Here is a 20319-nt window from a genome sequence, read left to right as displayed (position 1 = left end):
ACACATGGATTTTTCCTCTCTGAACCCTGTTCACACAGGTTATATACAGATGATCAGGTTTTTAAATACATCAGATAGGGATTGCATACATTAGTTAGGACTGCTCTGATAAGGGTATACCGTGAAGATTGGTAGAGCAGCTTAGTATACATTTTTTGCAAAAAACGTATCAACCAAATACCCTGTTTTTTACATCTTTTACTAGCACTTGCGGATTACTGCAACATTTTTTCAAACTGAGTGTTTTTGGTTTTACTATTCTCTTTTGTGTCTTCAGGTTTCTTGGTGGTGTGTGAACATGATCATACAGACTTGTTCACTGCGCAAGTAGCCCATGTGTTCCTGTTTCCATAATTGTTCTCTTGTGTCTACAAGACTGGGGAGTTCCACCACTCCTCTTGGGCTATCTGCACAAAAGCTGTTCTACCCTGTATGCACACATGGATTTTTCCTCTCTGAACCCTGTTCACACAGGTTATATACAGATGATCAGGTTTTTAAATACATCAGATAGGGATTGCATACATTAGTTAGGACTGCTCTGATAAGGGTATACCGTGAAGATTGGTAGAGCAGCTTAGTATACATTTTTTGCAAAAAACGTATCAACCAAATACCCTGTTTTTTACATCTTTTACTAGCACTTGCGGATTACTGCAACATTTTTTCAAACTGAGTGTTTTTGGTTTTACTATTCTCTTTTGTGTCTTCAGGTTTCTTGGTGGTGTGTGAACATGATCATACAGACTTGTTCACTGTGCAAGTAGCCCATGTGTTCCTGTTTCCATAATTGTTCTCTTGTGTCTACAAGACTGGGGAGTTCCACCACTCCTCTTGGGCTATCTGCACAAAAGCTGTTCTACCCTGTATGCACACATGGATTTTTCCTCTCTGAACCCTGTTCACACAGGTTATATACAGATGATCAGGTTTTTAAATACATCAGATAGGGATTGCATACATTAGTTAGGACTGCTCTGATAAGGGTATACCGTGAAGATTGGTAGAGCAGCTTAGTATACATTTTTTGCAAAAAACGTATCAACCAAATACCCTGTTTTTTACATCTTTTACTAGCACTTGCGGATTACTGCAACATTTTTTCAAACTGAGTGTTTTTGGTTTTACTATTCTCTTTTGTGTCTTCAGGTTTCTTGGTGGTGTGTGAACATGATCATACAGACTTGTTCACTGTGCAAGTAGCCCATGTGTTCCTGTTTCCATAATTGTTCTCTTGTGTCTACAAGACTGGGGAGTTCCACCACTCCTCTTGGGCTATCTGCACAAAAGCTGTTCTACCCTGTATGCACACATGGATTTTTCCTCTCTGAACCCTGTTCACACAGGTTATATACAGATGATCAGGTTTTTAAATACATCAGATAGGGATTGCATACATTAGTTAGGACTGCTCTGATAAGGGTATACCGTGAAGATTGGTAGAGCAGCTTAGTATACATTTTTTGAAAAAAACGTATCAACCAAATACCCTGTTTTTTACATCTTTTACTAGCACTTGCGGATTACTGCAACATTTTTTCAAACTGAGTGTTTTTGGTTTTACTATTCTCTTTTGTGTCTTCAGGTTTCTTGGTGGTGTGTGAACATGATCATACAGACTTGTTCACTGCGCAAGTAGCCCATGTGTTCCTGTTTCCATAATTGTTCTCTTGTGTCTACAAGACTGGGGAGTTCCACCACTCCTCTTGGACTATCTGCACAAAAGCTGTTCTACCCTGTATGCACACATGGATTTTTCCTCTCTGAACCCTGTTCACACAGGTTATATACAGATGATCAGGTTTTTAAATACATCAGATAGGGATTGCATACATTAGTTAGGACTGCTCTGATAAGGGTATACCGTGAAGATTGGTAGAGCAGCTTAGTATACATTTTTTGCAAAAAACGTATCAACCAAATACCCTGTTTTTTACATCTTTTACTAGCACTTGCGGATTACTGCAACATTTTTTCAAACTGAGTGTTTTTGGTTTTACTATTCTCTTTTGTGTCTTCAGGTTTCTTGGTGGTGTGTGAACATGATCATACAGACTTGTTCACTGTGCAAGTAGCCCATGTGTTCCTGTTTCCATAATTGTTCTCTTGTGTCTACAAGACTGGGGAGTTCCACCACTCCTCTTGGGCTATCTGCACAAAAGCTGTTCTACCCTGTATGCACACATGGATTTTTCCTCTCTGAACCCTGTTCACACAGGTTATATACAGATGATCAGGTTTTTAAATACATCAGATAGGGATTGCATACATTAGTTAGGACTGCTCTGATAAGGGTATACCGTGAAGATTGGTAGAGCAGCTTAGTATACATTTTTTGCAAAAAACGTATCAACCAAATACCCTGTTTTTTACATCTTTTACTAGCACTTGCGGATTACTGCAACATTTTTTCAAACTGAGTGTTTTTGGTTTTACTATTCTCTTTTGTGTCTTCAGGTTTCTTGGTGGTGTGTGAACATGATCATACAGACTTGTTCACTGCGCAAGTAGCCCATGTGTTCCTGTTTCCATAATTGTTCTCTTGTGTCTACAAGACTGGGGAGTTCCACCACTCCTCTTGGGCTATCTGCACAAAAGCTGTTCTACCCTGTATGCACACATGGATTTTTCCTCTCTGAACCCTGTTCACACAGGTTATATACAGATGATCAGGTTTTTAAATACATCAGATAGGGATTGCATACATTAGTTAGGACTGCTCTGATAAGGGTATACCGTGAAGATTGGTAGAGCAGCTTAGTATACATTTTTTGCAAAAAACGTATCAACCAAATACCCTGTTTTTTACATCTTTTACTAGCACTTGCGGATTACTGCAACATTTTTTCAAACTGAGTGTTTTTGGTTTTACTATTCTCTTTTGTGTCTTCAGGTTTCTTGGTGGTGTGTGAACATGATCATACAGACTTGTTCACTGTGCAAGTAGCCCATGTGTTCCTGTTTCCATAATTGTTCTCTTGTGTCTACAAGACTGGGGAGTTCCACCACTCCTCTTGGGCTATCTGCACAAAAGCTGTTCTACCCTGTATGCACACATGGATTTTTCCTCTCTGAACCCTGTTCACACAGGTTATATACAGATGATCAGGTTTTTAAATACATCAGATAGGGATTGCATACATTAGTTAGGACTGCTCTGATAAGGGTATACCGTGAAGATTGGTAGAGCAGCTTAGTATACATTTTTTGCAAAAAACGTATCAACCAAATACCCTGTTTTTTACATCTTTTACTAGCACTTGCAGATTACTGCAACATTTTTTCAAACTGAGTGTTTTTGGTTTTACTATTCTCTTTTGTGTCTTCAGGTTTCTTGGTGGTGTGTGAACATGATCATACAGACTTGTTCACTGTGCAAGTAGCCCATGTGTTCCTGTTTCCATAATTGTTCTCTTGTGTCTACAAGACTGGGGAGTTCCACCACTCCTCTTGGGCTATCTGCACAAAAGCTGTTCTACCCTGTATGCACACATGGATTTTTCCTCTCTGAACCCTGTTCACACAGGTTATATACAGATGATCAGGTTTTTAAATACATCAGATAGGGATTGCATACATTAGTTAGGACTGCTCTGATAAGGGTATACCGTGAAGATTGGTAGAGCAGCTTAGTATACATTTTTTGCAAAAAACGTATCAACCAAATACCCTGTTTTTTACATCTTTTACTAGCACTTGCGGATTACTGCAACATTTTTTCAAACTGAGTGTTTTTGGTTTTACTATTCTCTTTTGTGTCTTCAGGTTTCTTGGTGGTGTGTGAACATGATCATACAGACTTGTTCACTGTGCAAGTAGCCCATGTGTTCCTGTTTCCATAATTGTTCTCTTGTGTCTACAAGACTGGGGAGTTCCACCACTCCTCTTGGGCTATCTGCACAAAAGCTGTTCTACCCTGTATGCACACATGGATTTTTCCTCTCTGAACCCTGTTCACACAGGTTATATACAGATGATCAGGTTTTTAAATACATCAGATAGGGATTGCATACATTAGTTAGGACTGCTCTGATAAGGGTATACCGTGAAGATTGGTAGAGCAGCTTAGTATACATTTTTTGCAAAAAACGTATCAACCAAATACCCTGTTTTTTACATCTTTTACTAGCACTTGCGGATTACTGCAACATTTTTTCAAACTGAGTGTTTTTGGTTTTACTATTCTCTTTTGTGTCTTCAGGTTTCTTGGTGGTGTGTGAACATGATCATACAGACTTGTTCACTGTGCAAGTAGCCCATGTGTTCCTGTTTCCATAATTGTTCTCTTGTGTCTACAAGACTGGGGAGTTCCACCACTCCTCTTGGGCTATCTGCACAAAAGCTGTTCTACCCTGTATGCACACATGGATTTTTCCTCTCTGAACCCTGTTCACACAGGTTATATACAGATGATCAGGTTTTTAAATACATCAGATAGGGATTGCATACATTAGTTAGGACTGCTCTGATAAGGGTATACCGTGAAGATTGGTAGAGCAGCTTAGTATACATTTTTTGAAAAAAACGTATCAACCAAATACCCTGTTTTTTACATCTTTTACTAGCACTTGCGGATTACTGCAACATTTTTTCAAACTGAGTGTTTTTGGTTTTACTATTCTCTTTTGTGTCTTCAAGTCATGGGTTATTCTAAGCAGCTGCCTTGCACTCTGAAAATGAAAATGGTGGTGGTCCACAAAGCAGGAGAAGGCTATAAGAAGATAGTAAAGATTTTTCAAGTTGTTCTTTTCTCAGTTTGAAATGAAATTAAGAAATGTCAGTTATCGTGAACAGTGGAGGTCCAGATAAGTTCTGGAAAAGCAAGCAAGATTTCAGTGAGAGTTGCTAATAGGATTGCTAGAGAGGCAAATCAGAACCCCTTCTTGACTGCAAAAGACCCTCAGAAAGATTTACCAGACTCTGGAGTAGGGTTGAGCGACTTTTACTTTTTTAGGGTCGTGTCGGGTTTTGCGAAACCCGACTATCTCAAAAGTCGAGTCGAGTGAAATCGGCCAATTATCGTGAAAAGTCGGGGATCGACCGAAACACGAAACCCAATATCAAGTCAATGGGGAAGCATAGTCGGCAGTGAGTGGAGGCCAGGAAAACACCTACAGTGCCCATTTTAATGGCAAAAACATCCATTCTTGGTACTGAAGCTTGTCAATCTTAATTTACCTTATAATAATAGTTAGGCATTGGACATTGTGGGTCATTTGGCTAAAGTTGTGGGGGGTATGGCTGGGTCAAGTATTTAGTGGGCCCAAGAAACGTGGACCACGTCACGGCAGTGGAGCAGGGAGAGGTAAGTATTTCAACTTTGCAAGTGCTGTGATCCTGAGCAAGCGGGGGGGGCCCACTCGTTCGCATTGGCCCTGGCACAGGGCCCCTCAAAGTAGGGCGGTGTGTTTGCACGGCGGGGGCGCCTCCCACCGGCAGCGACACTTTTGCGTACTATGAGGGGCCCTGTGCCAGTGACGTCACCAATGACTATACCCCCCACCTGATGAAGGAACCTGCACTTTCATCTGCACCTTCCTCTTTGTCCCCGTGTAAGGTGGTATAGTATGCGGGAAGGGGAAACTCACTTTCAGCAGGGTCAGAATCTGGCCGTGTAGCGTGCAAGGGGAATGTAGCGGTCTGGGTCAATGTACCAGCAGAATCATCTAGCAGTGGCTGGGCAATAGGCAGGATGAGGAGGAAACACAGATATAGGCCCAAATAAGAAAGTAGGCTAAATCCAGTTCAAAATAGGTAACAGGACTAAACAGGCGGCATTGCTTTGTTCAGCGGAGGACAACTGTAATGAGAGGCTGACACAGTTAGTAGGCCCAAATCAGTAAGTAGTCTAAATGCAGTTCAAAATTGGTAACAGTAGTAAACAGGCGGCACTGCTTTGTTCAGTGGAGGAGAACAGCAAGGAGCGGCAGACACCGTTAGTAGGCCCCAACCCAACTAGTAGGCCAAATGCAGTGTAATATTAACAAGTACTTAACGAGAGCCTGAAGATCGAAGTTCAGGACAGGAAACCAGGAGAACAGCAAGGAGCAGCAGACACTGTTAGTAGGTCCCAAACAAAGTAGTAGCCCCCCTGCAGTTGTTCCATTTAACAACTATTTAACAAGAGCCTGAAGATAGAAGCTCAGGAAAGGCAACCAGGAGAACACCTTGGAGCGGCAGACACTGTAAGTAGGCCCCAACCAAACTAGTAGCCCCACTGCAGTTTTAAACTTCCGATAGACTGAAAACCTGATAATTGCAGGTAATTTTTTTTAAGAGGACACCTGTATTGAGTGGTGCAGCCAGACACTGCTAGTAGGACTTACACCACAAAGTTGGCTCGATGCTGGTTTAAAAAAGGTTACATGGGTACACGGTCAGCATTGGTGTGGTCAGTGGAGGACAATTGGAAGGAGGGACCGCAGACAGACTTAGTAGGCCTAACATAAAAAAGTAGGCTCAATGCAGTTTCAATTATCTTGCAGGGGTACACAGGCAGCATTGGTGTGGTCAGCGGAGGACTATTGGAAGGAGGGCCCGCAGACAGACTTAGTAGGCCTAACATAAAAAAAGTAGGCTCAATGCAGTTTCAATTATCTTGCTGGGGTACACAGGCAGCATTGGTGTGGTCAGCGAAGGACTATTGGAAGGAGGGACCGCAGACAGACTTAGTAGGCCTAACATAAAAAAGTAGGCTCAATGCAGTTTCAATTATCTTGCAGGGGTACACAGGCAGCATTGGTGTGGTCAGCGAAGGACTATTGGAAGGAGGGACCGCAGACAAACTTAGTAGGCCTAATAAAAGAAAAGTAGGCTCAATGCAGTTTCAATTATCTTGCAGGGGTACACAGGCAGCATTTGTGTGGTCAGCGGAGGACTATTGGAAGGAGGGACCGCAGACAGACTTAGTAGGCCTAAAATAACAAAAGGAGGCTCAATGCAGTTTCAATTATCTTGCATGGGGTACACAGGCAGCATTGGTGTGGTCAGGGGAGGAATATTTGAAGGAGGGACCGCAGACAGACTTAGTAGGCCTAACATAAAAAAGGTGGCTCAATGCAGTTTCAATTATCTTGCAGGGGTACACAGGCAGCATTGGTGTGGTCAGCGAAGGACTATTGGAAGGAGGGACCACAGACAGACTTAGTAGGTCTAACATAAAAAACGTAGGCTCAATGCAGTTTCAATTATCTTGCAGGGGTACACAGGCAGCACTGGTGTGGTCAGCGGAGGACTATTGGAAGGAGGGACCGCAGACAGACTTAGTAGGCCTAAAATAACAAAAGGAGGCTCAATGCAGTTTCAATTACCTTGCAGGGGTACACAGGCAGCATTGGTGTGGTCAGCGGAGGACTATTGGAAGGTGGGACCGCAGACAGACTTAGTAGGCCTAAAATAACAAAAGGAGGCTCAATGCAGTTTCAATTATCTTGTAGGGGTACACAGGCAGCATTGGTGTGGTCAGTGGAGGACTATTGGAAGGAGGGACCGCAGACAGACTTAGTAGTCCTAAAATAACAAAAGTAGGCTCAATGCAGTTTCAATTATCTTGCAGGGGTACACAGGCAGCAATGGTGTGGTCAGCGGAGGACAATTGGAAGGAGTGTATGACACAGTTAGGACTCCAAAATAATACATAGATGTTAATGTCTCGCAAAAAACAAAACAAACAAAAAAAATGGTGGCATACTTACGTACAGGGGTGGGCTCCTCTGATGACTTTCAGACATTGTTATTTGGTGCAAAGTATTTACTGGTGTAAATGTAGGACAGGGACACTGAATATTTTAAGTAGCATCATACATGTCAACAAATTGGTATTGTCAGTGCCAGGCATTGAAGGATTTCACCACATAGACTAAACAGCGGTGGAGCAGTGACAGATAATTTTGCAAGTGGTAGAGCACAGTTTGAGCTGGGGGGTGGGGGCACTCTCTTGTGCCCGGCGGTACTGGCCCAAGGCCCCTCATGTTACAACGGTGTGTCTGACGTTGGGTGCACGCCACCACCACCAGAGACACTTCATTGTATTATGAGGGACCCGGTGCTAGTGCCGTCGACCAAAAGTGGGCACACCCACCTCTTCAGACAAATGGCACTCTCACGGATGCTTCCGCCAAGTGGCGAGACCACGGCGATCTTAAAACGCTAAAATTAATTATTATTGATCATGTACCTGACTCTGCGGCGGATCGTTTTAATAGTCTTGTGAATCGTGAGAGTTTTTGGATTTTTAAGCTCGGTACATTAACCCCTGAGGGGCTTAACTTAATGATTGAGAAAGTAGCTAGATAAGAGTCGTAATTATTGAACACGTAATTTTTTGTCTATATAGGTGTAGACTTTTATTTATTATTTTTTATCTGTGATATGGTTTTAAATTTTAAATATTATATGTAAAGAAAAAAAAACAAAACCTTGTTTTCATGATTTTAATATTTTGAATTTATGTGATTATATTTATCAGTGAATGTTCCTTTAAATTTGTAAATCTGTAAACAGCATTGTGATTGGCTGTTTATTGTTTAAATACTGCCTTCCTGTTCCCATTAATAAACTCCCACCTGAAGAAGACGGTGTTTACCGTTGAAACGCGTTATGGCAAACGACATATGTTGTCTGAGTTTCCTTCAGCGCTCCTGGGACTGATTTCTGCAGGGAAAATCAGGCCCACTGTATTACAGTACACAGTTTCAGTGGCAGACAGTGGCTGACAGATATGCCAATAACAGGACTGACGCAGATGCACACACTGGAAATAAAAATCTCCCCTTCTTTTTTTTTTTTGATGGAAGACTAGTGAATAAATCTGGCCCACTGTTTTACAGTATTGTTTCAGTGGCACAAAATGACAGACCGATACCACAGACTGGACTGGCACAGATGCACAGATTTGCCAATATTAATCTCCCCTTCTTTTTTTTTTTTTTTGATGGGAGACTAGTGAATAAATCTGGCCCACTGTATTACAGTATTGTTTCAGTGGCACAAAATGACAGACCGATACCACAGACTGGACTGGCACAGATTTGCCAATATTAATCTCCCCTTCTTTTTTTTTTTGTTGATGGGAGACTAGTGAATAAATCTGGCCCACTGTTTTACAGTATTGTTTCAGTGGCACAAAATGACAGACAGATACCACAGACTGGACTGGCACAGATGCACAGATTTGCCAATATTAATCTCCCCTTCTTTTTTTTTTTGATGGGAGACTAGTGAATAAATCTGGCCCACTGGACTGGCACAGATGCACAGATTTGCCAATATTACTCTCCCCTTCTTTTTTTTTTGATGAGAGACTAGTGAATAAATCTGGCCCAATGTTTTACAGTATTGTTTCAGTGGCACAAAATGACAGACCGATACCACAGACTGGACTGTCACAGATGCACAGATTTGCCAATATTAATCTCCCTATTTGTTTTTATATGGAAGACTAGTGAATAAATCTCGCCCACTGTTTTACAGTATTGTTTCTGTGGCACAAAATGACTGACAGATACAACAGACTGGACTGGCACAGATGCACAGATTGGCAATATAAATCTCCCTTTTTAGGTGTGGGACAGTGCAGAAAAATACAGGCCCACTGTTTCACACTGTTTCAGGGGCAGAAAGTGGCTTGAAGATATGGTGGGGACCGAGAACTATGTCATCATGCTGCCCACACTCTGCGTCCTCCTTCATTGGCTGAGAAATGGCACTGAACGCGTCACATGAAACGCGACTTTGGCGCGAAGGTCGCATACCGCGTGGCCGACCCCACACAGGGATCGGGTCAGGTTTCATGAAACCCGACTTTGCTAAAAGTCGGCGACTTATGAAAATGACCGATCCGTTTCGCTCAACCCTACTCTGGAGTTGTGGTACATTGTTCTACTTTTCAGAGACACCTGTACAAATATGGCCTTCAGAAGAAATCCTCTCCTGCATCCTCACTATAAAATTCAGCATCAGAAGTATGCCAAAGAACATCTAAACAAACCTGATGCATTTTGAAAACAAATCCTGTGGACCAATGACGTTAAAATAGTACTCTTTGGCCACAATGATCAAAGGTTTGTGTGTTAAAAAAGCACTGAATTTCAGGAAAATATACATGTATCTCTAACCATTAAGCTTGAGGGTGGCTCAATCATGCTTTGGGGTTGTTCTGTAGCCAATGGCATGGAGAACATTTCATGGGTAGAGGGAAGAATGGATTCAATGAAATTTCAACAAATTCTTGATGCAAACATAACACAATTTGTAAAAAATCTGAAGTTGAAAAGAGGATGGCTTCTACAAATGTCAAAATCCACAATAGACTACCTCAAATGGTGCAAGGTGAAGGTTTTACAATAACCCTCACAGTCCCCTGACCTGAACATCATTGAAAATTTGTGGCTAGACCTCAAAATAGCAGTGCATGTAAGATGACCCAAGAATATCACAGAACTGGAAGAATTTTCCAAGGAAGAATGGATGAAAATACCTCAAACAGGAATTGAAAGACACTTGGCTGGCTACAAGAAGAATTTACAAGCTGTGATACTTTCAAAAGCAGGAGCTACTAGGTACTAACCATGCAGGGTGCCCAAAACTCTGCATCGGCCCATTTTCCTTTTTGTAATTTTTAAAATGTAAAACAATTACAATATATATATATATATATTTTTTTTTTCCTAAACTACAAAGGAAATGTGTCATCTTTAACTTTAGCCCTTTTAGAGATCATTTTATCTTCAACTTGTTAAATTGTTCACAATAAAAGTTATTTTGACAAGGGGTGCCCAAACTTTTACATGCGACTGTACAATATACAGTACATACAACATACAGTACATACTCACCAATCACCTTGATCCCGAAGCCATTGATCACAAGTAAAAAATATTAAAATAATAAACAAACAATATACTCCCTGATCCACAGAAATCCAATTGGTAAGAGTGTCCCATGACGATATCCCATGGAGAGCTGCCACATCAGCTGATGCGACCACTCTCCAGGGGCTCCGGGATACAATGACGGAAGGTATCTGTCCACACTGTATCCCTCCGCCGCTGTGAGTATAGTTCGTACTCTCACTTGCGGCACTGCTGCATTGGAAATTTCCCACGCAGCATTGCCATAAAGCGAGAGAGTGAACTACAGTAACCTCTTCAGTGATGCACTGCAGGAGCCTTTGTCTCCTGTCAGTGTGTCACTGAAGGCCTATAGAGCAGTGGCATCACCCGATGTCACTGTTCTATAGGGGAGATTGTCGTGGGACCCTCGTTATGAATTGGACTGCGTTGGAGAGGGAGTATACACTTGGTTTATTATTTTTTTATTTTTGCAGGCGATCGAGGGTGTCGCAGGAATTGTTTGTAAGTATGGTGAAATTAAGAATATTAAAATACTTTATTCTGGCTGTGTCTTTTTTTAACTCTTTCACTACTATAAGATTAGTTATGGATAGGTGTCTTATTGATGCCTCTCCATTATTAAGCCGGCTTAATGTCACCTTACAATAGAAAGGTAACATTAACCCCTTATTACCCCATATGCCACCGCTACAGGACAGTGGGAAGAGAGAGGCTAGGTGCCGGAATTGGCGCATCAAACAGATGCACCATTTCTGGGGCGGCTGGGTGCTGGTATTTGTAGTTGGGGGGGACCAATATCAATGGCCCCTCTCTAGGTTATGAATATCAGCCCACAGCTGTCTGCGTAGCCTTTCTGGCTATAAAATGTAGGGGGACCCCACGTCATTTTTTGGGGGGTCCCCCTATTTTAATAGCCAGTAAAGGCTATTCAGACAGCTGCAGGCTGATATTCATAGAAAAAGGACACACAAATTGAGCTTAACTTGAGTTGGTACACATGCAGAAGTTAAACGCATGTTCACATTGGCCCCACACAAGAGAAAAAAAGTAAGCAAAAACCATTGTAACAACTCTGCTGGCATTACTACATGGTCTCCCATCCCTCACACACCATCTAACTCACTGCTCCATGTCATGTTGTGATCTCTGTCTAATGCCGGCTCCATGTTCTGTGCCTCTGCTCTCTGCATGCTTCCTGGCTGTGTGCATAGGGGGGTGGCACCAGAACTCTCTGGTTCTTATGGAATCAGGGTGCACCTGTCTAATCTGTGCCTGACCAATTACCAAGAGGCCTCCAGTATTTAGGGCAGCTACACCCTGTGGACTGGGCCTGTGCAATGTCTAAACTCAGTTAGTGTCTAGCTTCTGAGCTGCCAGGCCTTGCTCTGTGTTCCTCCTTATCTCGAGGCTTTTCCTTGATCTTGTTTGTCTGCCCTCCAGGAGGCTGTATATTCTGGTCTCAATTTCTTTGTTCTAACCTTGCCTTGATCTTGTTGTCCACCCTCCAGGAGGCAGAATATCCTGGTCCCTGTATCTTTGTTCTTGCACCTTGTCTCATTCCATTACCTTGTCTGAACTTTGTCCTACCTCTGTCACTCTGTCTCCTTGTCTGTGGTTTCTTTCCCTGCTGTGTCTTTCCTTGTGTCCTCTGTCTGCTTATGCTCCCCACTCTTGCGGCTCTGCCTGCCCTGTACCCTTGTGACTTTGCCTGTGCTCCGCTCTCTTGCAGCTTTACCTTTGCTCCACACTCCTGCGGTTCTGCTCCATTCAGCTCTGCTCCATTCCACTCTGCTCCGCTCCTGCTGTTGCAGAAATCTTTTGCTGCAGCTCATCTCCACACACCTTGCGGTTTTGCTCTTCTTTACTTCTGCTTCTGCAGAAATCTCTTGCTGCAGCTCCTCTCCGCATGCCCTGCAGTTCCACTTTGTTTTACTTCTGCTGCAGAATCTCTTGCTGCTCTACAGTTCTTATCCGCAGCCTTGCGGTTCTCCTCCTGTGTGAAAAGGTCTCAACCTGTTCCTTCATACTTCTTTCCCTCCTGCTTGTATCCATACCCGCACCTCCTGTGTGAACAGGTCCCTACCTGTTCCTTCATACACCACACCAACCTGCCCTGTACCTCTGCCATTCCTGCCAGCCCTGTGTATCTGCCATTCCTGACAGCTCTGTGTCTCTACAGTGCCAGCCAGCTCTGTGTCTCTACAGTGCCTACCAGGCCTGTGTCTCAGCTGTGCCTGCCAGCCCTGTGTCTCAGCCGTGCCTGCCAGCCCTGTATCTCAGCCGTGCCTGCCAGCCATGTGTCTCTGCCGTGCCAGCCTACTCGTTCGAATTTCAGCTGTGCTCACCTGCCAGTCGTGCCTGATGCCCGCACCTGTCCAAGTGTTCCTGTTCTCCCAGTGGGATCAGCAGCCACAGCCAGACACCACCCTGGAGTAGCACCTGGCAGCTGCCTTCTGCACAAGCCTGACCTCACCATTAGAGGCTCCAGCAAATACCAAGGCAGCTGTCCTAGTCACGCCCCTTCCAGGGTAGTCTGGTTTGTGGCACAGTGGGGCCACAATTCCCTGGTTCACGCAATCCAGTCACAACGTGAGCGTCACAACCCTGATGTAACTAAGTAAAAAAGCAAAAGTGCATTTAATTAACACAGAATTCTTAGTAATACTGCTTTTTGATTAAAAAAATAGCACAAAAGCCATCCCACCGCAACAAGGTAACTCTGATCGGAACAGTCCTACACTGTCTAATATTAAAACCTTACCATGTGTCAATGCGGTGGGATGGCATTTGTGCTATTTTTTTTTAATCAAAAAACAGTATTACTAAAATCTCTGCATTATTTAAATGCACCTTGGCTTTTTTACTTAGTTGCATCATGGTTTTTGCTTACATTTTTCTCTTGTAGGTTTTAATGGGCTGATATTCATAGCCTAGGAAGGCTACAAATATAATGTTCCCGGCTATAGATCTATGGATAGATATATCTATGGATAGATGAAGATAGATATATGGATAGTTAGATAGAAATATGGATAGATATATCAATGTATCTATAGATATATTTATCTATCTTTAGATATATCTATTGTGAGATAGAACTTACTGCATGTGTTGGGAGACACTCACTTAGCAACGGGACTCAGTCACACAGGCAAGTTTTTCTCACAAAACTGTCCAAGTGGTTTGTTATGCAGTCTTATACCGAGTTATACACAGTTCATTATAAACTTCATAACCTACCATAGGCATCAACAGGTGACATTAAGTTGCAGCTTTTAACTTAGATACTTCTTATAAAATTGACAAAACAAAGAATATAGACGGCACCAGGCTCAAAATGCACCCAATCTTTGACGCAAAGCAGCACAATGTCTGCGCAGGATTCGTGTAGCAAGCACAGATAAAGCAGACTACGGCGGTGCTCCACATAGAAAAATCAAGTCCATTCCATATAGTAAAAAAGAAGAATATGTGGCACTCACCCAGAAAAGCTGCTGAATTAAAGTCCTTTATTCATGATGCGATAAAACAGAACACTTTTGGAGAGGCGGCTGGGATCGGGAGATGGTGCTGGGAGGAGGAGAGGTGGACGACGATCGTTTCGCGCAAATGCGCTTCAACGGGTCCATATATACTTCTTATATGGCTTTATCTCACAGTTCAGACACTACACCCGCCAGCCCTCCTTGACTAGTTCCCGGGGGTGTCCGTACGCCGTATCAATGTGTCTAGTCATATAGCGCCCATGACATTGATTTGTAGTCTCTAAACACGCTAGACCTTACTTCATCCAGTTACCGTTGGAGACCACACAGTTCATTACTGACCCCCTGTCAGTGCACACAGTTCCCCATACTCTGGGTTACCTTCCAGGAGCTCCTGCTCCACATACTGACCTACTGTCAGTCCTCTCTCCTCAGGGAAGCTACCGACCTGGGTTCTCCATCACGTACAATGCCTTGCTCACTAGGCAACCTGATAGTCCAGATCCTCAGATGGGCTGTAGCTCCCCCAGTGCAGTGCCGTTGCAGACTCTGCATCCACTCCTTCCCATGTGCTCTTCAGGAATCCTACTCCCAGGACTTCCAACACAGGTTGTGCTATTCAGGAATCCAACTCCCAGGAATTCCAACACAGGCCACTCAGTGTGCTATTCAGGATGTCCGTCCTCACTTGGGACAATCTAACACACCAGTCTCTAAGTGAGCTGTTCAGGGATCCAATCCTGCACCCAGGATCTACCAACACACCAGTCTTCCAGATCCACGGCCTCTCAGTGCGCTGTTCAAGGATCCAGTCCACACTCAGGACGTCTCAACACACAAGCCGACCCAGGATCTACACGGTCTACATTACACAGACCATTCAGGCCAATAAACAGTAACTGCTACATACTCCAAGCAGGAACCACTACTGAACATGTAACCCACACTCTGGTAACATTATGTAGTTGTCACCACTCCCATAGATGGATGGTGTGTGTGTGTGGCTAGTCCAACCTGCCAAGTACTCAAACTATGCCAATAAGCCTTCCTTCATAACTATAGAAACACTTGTGGGACTACAAGTCCCAGAACAGCAACATTACATCAGGCTTATAGTACAGACTCCCTCTGTGACACACATCGGCCATTTACAATTCTGCCAGTCACTGTTTCACCATCATATGGCTTTATCTCACAGTTCAGACACAACACCCACCAGCCCTCCTTGACTAGTTCCCAGGGGTGTCCATACACCATATCAATGTCTCTAGTCATATAACGCAAACGACATTGATTCATAGTTTCTAAACACGCTAGACCTTACTTCATCCAGTTACCGTTGGAAACCACACAGCTCATTACTGACCCCCTGTCAGTGCACACAGTTCCCCATACTCTGGGTTACCTTCCAGGAGCTCCTGCTCCACATGCTGACCTACTGTCAGTCCTCTCTCCTCAGAGAAGCTGCCAATCTGGGATTGCCATTATGTGCAATACCTTGCTCACTAGGCCACCTGACAGTCCAGATCCTCAGAGGGGCTGTAGCTCCCCCAGTGCAGTGCCGTTGGAGACTCTGCATCCACTCCTTCCCATGTGCATTTCTGGAATCCTACTCCCAGGACTTCCAGCACAGGTTGTGCTATTCAGGAATCCTACTCCCAGGACTTCCAACACAGGCCACTCAGTGCACTATTCCGGACGTCCGTCCGTCCCCACCTGGTACTGCCTAACACACCAGTCTCTAAGTGCGCTGTTCAGGGATCCAATCCTACTCCAAGGATCTCCCAACACACCAGTCTTCCAGATCCACGGCCTCTCAGTGCGCTTTTCAGGGATCCAGTCCACACACAGGACCTCCCAACACACAAGCCTTCCAGGATCTACATGGTCTCCATTACAGAGACCATTCAGGTCCATACACAGAAACCACCACATACTCCAAGCAGGAACCATTACTGAACATTTAACCCACACTCTGGTCACATTATGTAGTTGTAACCACTCCCATAGATGGATGGTGTGTGTGTGTGGCTAGTCCAACCCCGCCAAGCTCTCGAACTATGCCAATAAGCCTCCCTTCATAACTATACAAACACTTGTGGGACTACAGAACAACAACATGACATCAGACTTACAGCACAGATTCCCTCTGTGACACACATCGGCCATTTACAATTTTGCCAGTCACTGTTTCACCATCATTAAAACCACATACAGTGGGGCAAAAAAGTATTTAGTCAGTCAGCAATAGTGCAAGTTCCACCGCTTAAAAAGATGAGAGGCGTCTGTAATTTACATCATAGGTAGACCTCAACTATGGGAGACAAACTGAGAAAAAAAATCCAGAAAATCACATTGTCTGTTTTTTTAACATTTTATTTGCATATTATGGTGGAAAATAAGTATTTGGTCAGAAACAAACAATCAAGATTTCTGGCTCTCACAGACCTGGAACTTCTTCTTTAAGAGTCTCCTCTTTCCTCCACTCATTACCTGTGGTAATGGCACCTGTTTAAACTTGTTATCAGTATAAAAAGACACCTGTTCACACCCTCAAACAGTCTGACTCCAAACTCCACTATGGTGAAGACCAAAGAGCTGTTAAAGGACACCAGAAACAAAATTGTAGCCCTGCACCAGGCTGGGAAGACTGAATCTGCAATAGCCAACCAGCTTGCAGTGAAGAAATCAACAGTGGGAGCAATAATTAGAAAATGGAAGACATACAAGACCACTGATAATCTCCCTCGATCTGGGGCTCCACGCAAAATCCCACCCCGTGGGGTCAGAATGATCACAAGAACGGTGAGCAAAAATCCCAGAACCACGCGGGGGGACCTAGTGAATGAACTGCAGAGAGCTGGGACCAATGTAACAAGGCCTACCATAAGTAACACACTACGCCACCATGGACTCAGATCCTGCAGTGCCAGACGTGTCCCACTGCTTAAGCCAGTACATGTCCGGGCCCGTCTGAAGTTTGCTAGAGAGCATTTGGATGATCCAGAGGAGTTTTGGGAGAATGTCCTATGGTCTGATGAAACCAAACTGGAACTGTTTGGTAGAAACACAACTTGTCGTGTTTGGAGGAAAAAGAATACTGAGTTGCATCCATCAAACACCATACCTACTGTAAAGCATGGTGGTGGAAACATCATGCTTTGGGGCTGTTTCTCTGCAAAGGGGCCAGGACGACTGATCCGGGTACATGAAAGAATGAATGGGGCCATGTATCGTGAGATTTTGAGTGCAAACCTCCTTCCATCAGCAAGGGCATTGAAGATGAAACGTGGCTGGGTCTTTCAACATGACAATGATCCAAAGCACACCGCCAGGGCAACGAAGGAGTGGCTTCGTAAGAAGCATTTCAAGGTCCTGGAGTGGCCTAGCCAGTCTCCAGATCTCAACCCTATAGAAAACCTTTGGAGGGAGTTGAAAGTCCGTGTTGCCAAGCGAAAAGCCAAAAACATCACTGCTCTAGAGGAGATCTGCATGGAGGAATGGGCCAACATACCAACAAAAGTGTGTGGCAACCTTGTGAAGACTTACAGAAAACGTTTGACCTCTGTCATTGCCAACAAAGGATATATTACAAAGTATTGAGATGAAATTTTGTTTCTGACCAAATACTTATTTTCCACCATAATATGCAAAGAAAATGTTAAAAAAACAGACAATGTGATTTTCTGGATTTTTTTTTCTCAGTTTGTCTCCCATAGTTGAGGTCTACCTATGATGTAAATTACAGACGCCTCTCATCTTTTTAAGTGGTTGAACTTGCACTATTGCTGACTGACTAAATACTTTTTTGCCCCACTGTATATGCCTCCATGCATATCCTGAGGAGCACACACAGCACCCCCTAGCTGCAACAGGAGTCACTGCATCACACTCTCTATAGATCTATCTATCTATAGATATATTTCTAGATAGACAGATATATCTATAAATACATAGATTTGTCTATCCATATATCTATCTAACTATCCATATATCTATCTACATCTATCCTTAGATATAGCTATCCATGGATATGTCTATGGATAGCTATATCTAAATATATAGATATATGAATAGATATATCTATGTATCTATAGATCTATCTATATATCGATCTATCCATACATCTATCCATTTATTTATCTCATTCCTTCTATCTATCTATCTATCTATCTATCTATCTATCTATCTATCTATCTATCCCATATCTATCTATCTATCTATCTATCTATCTCTCTATTATCTATCTATCTATCGATACAAAGATAGATAGAAGGAATGAGATAGATAAATAGGTAGATAGACAGATAGAAGGAATGAGATAGATAGATCTATACATAGATCGATAGATATTATCTATCTATCTATCTATCTATCTATCTGTATGTAATGGAGTGTGGGTTGGACAAATGTAAAAGAGGAGTTTGGACAAGAAATTACATCACAAATGTTTTTTTTTTGCTCAATAAGAGATCTTTATTAAGCTTTCAAAAACGCATACAAATCAGCATCAAAACCGCCCAAAAAACACATAAAAAACACACCAAAAACGCATAAAAAAAGCACCTGCGTTTTCTGCCAAGCGGTGCGTATTCAGAGTGGAAAAATCCGCATGCAAATCCGCAACGTGTGCACATAGCCTTAAAGTCAATTTTCTATACACACATTTCAGTTTTTGATATAAAATCAAAAATACACCAAAAGTACAGTGGTGGGTACAAGAGTATCCTCAAGCACTGCCAAATTTCTATGTGCCACTTAAACTACTCATTTTGTCATCTGTTAATGAAATTTTATTAAAAAAATTATCTCTGTCTGCTCTATTAAAGTGAATCTGTCACCATTTTTTGCCCCATAATCTTAGAGCAGCATAACATGGTTACAGAAACCCTGATTTCAGCAGTGTATCACTTACATGGCTGCTTGCTGAAGTTTTAAGAAAACCACTGTTCTATCCACAGACGATTATCATTATAGACCTGCTGCCAGGTAGGACCCCATATTCATAAGCTCTGTATAATGCTGCCACAACCACTGTTTGGCATTTATCTTCCTACGCAGTGTGTAGACAGAAAGCTGTCAATCATTGGTGTTGAGTCAAGGTTATACAAAGCTCAGCATTCAGAAAACTGGTAGCCCAGTAAGTGACACCAGTGGAATCAGGGTCCTAGCCACTACAAAATGCTGCATTCTGATGGGTTACAAAAACTAGGTGACAAACTTTCATTAATTGGTCTGAAAAATAGTTTTATCTTTTTAATACAATACAAAAATTTCCAGTATTTCCAGAAATAGCATTTAGACACGAAAATACTGTAACCCAACTTTTGTTCTTAAGGTACCGTTACACTAAACGATTTACCAACGATCACGACCAGCGATACGACCTGGCCGTGATCGTTGGTAAGTCGTTGTGTGGTCGCTGGGGAGCTGTCACACAGACAGCTCTCCAGCGACCAACGATCCGGGGAAAGACTTCGGCATCGTTGAACCTGTCTTCAACGATGCCAAATTCCCCGGGTAACCAGGGTAAACATCGGGTTACTAAGCGCGGCCCTGGTTACCATTGTAAAAGTAAAAAAAAAAAAAAACAGTACATACTGCCGATCTAGCCGATCGATGACAGCGGGTGATCAGCGACCAAAAAAAGGCCCTGATCATTCCCCAGCGACCAACGATCTCCCAGCAGGGGCCTGATCGTTGGTCGCTGTCACACATAAAGATATCGTTAGCGGGATCGTTGCTACGTCACAAAAAGTGTGACGTTGCAATGATATCGTTAACAATATCGTTATGTGTGAAGGTACCTTTACTTGTACCCACAATATACAGGAATAAGTATGGTAAAATATAACTATATACAACTAATATACAACTAATATAACAGTAAAGAGAATATTTAGAATAACAAAACAGACCAAGTGTAATATTAACATAATAATGAAATGTTGGGAAGTCCCGATCTGAGCCTTAACCTTATG

Source organism: Ranitomeya imitator, chromosome 1 (assembly GCF_032444005.1).
Source record: "Ranitomeya imitator isolate aRanImi1 chromosome 1, aRanImi1.pri, whole genome shotgun sequence".
NCBI lineage: Eukaryota > Metazoa > Chordata > Amphibia > Anura > Dendrobatidae > Ranitomeya > Ranitomeya imitator.
The sequence above is the reverse complement of the archived record's forward strand: the minus strand, read 5'-3'. Positions refer to the sequence as shown.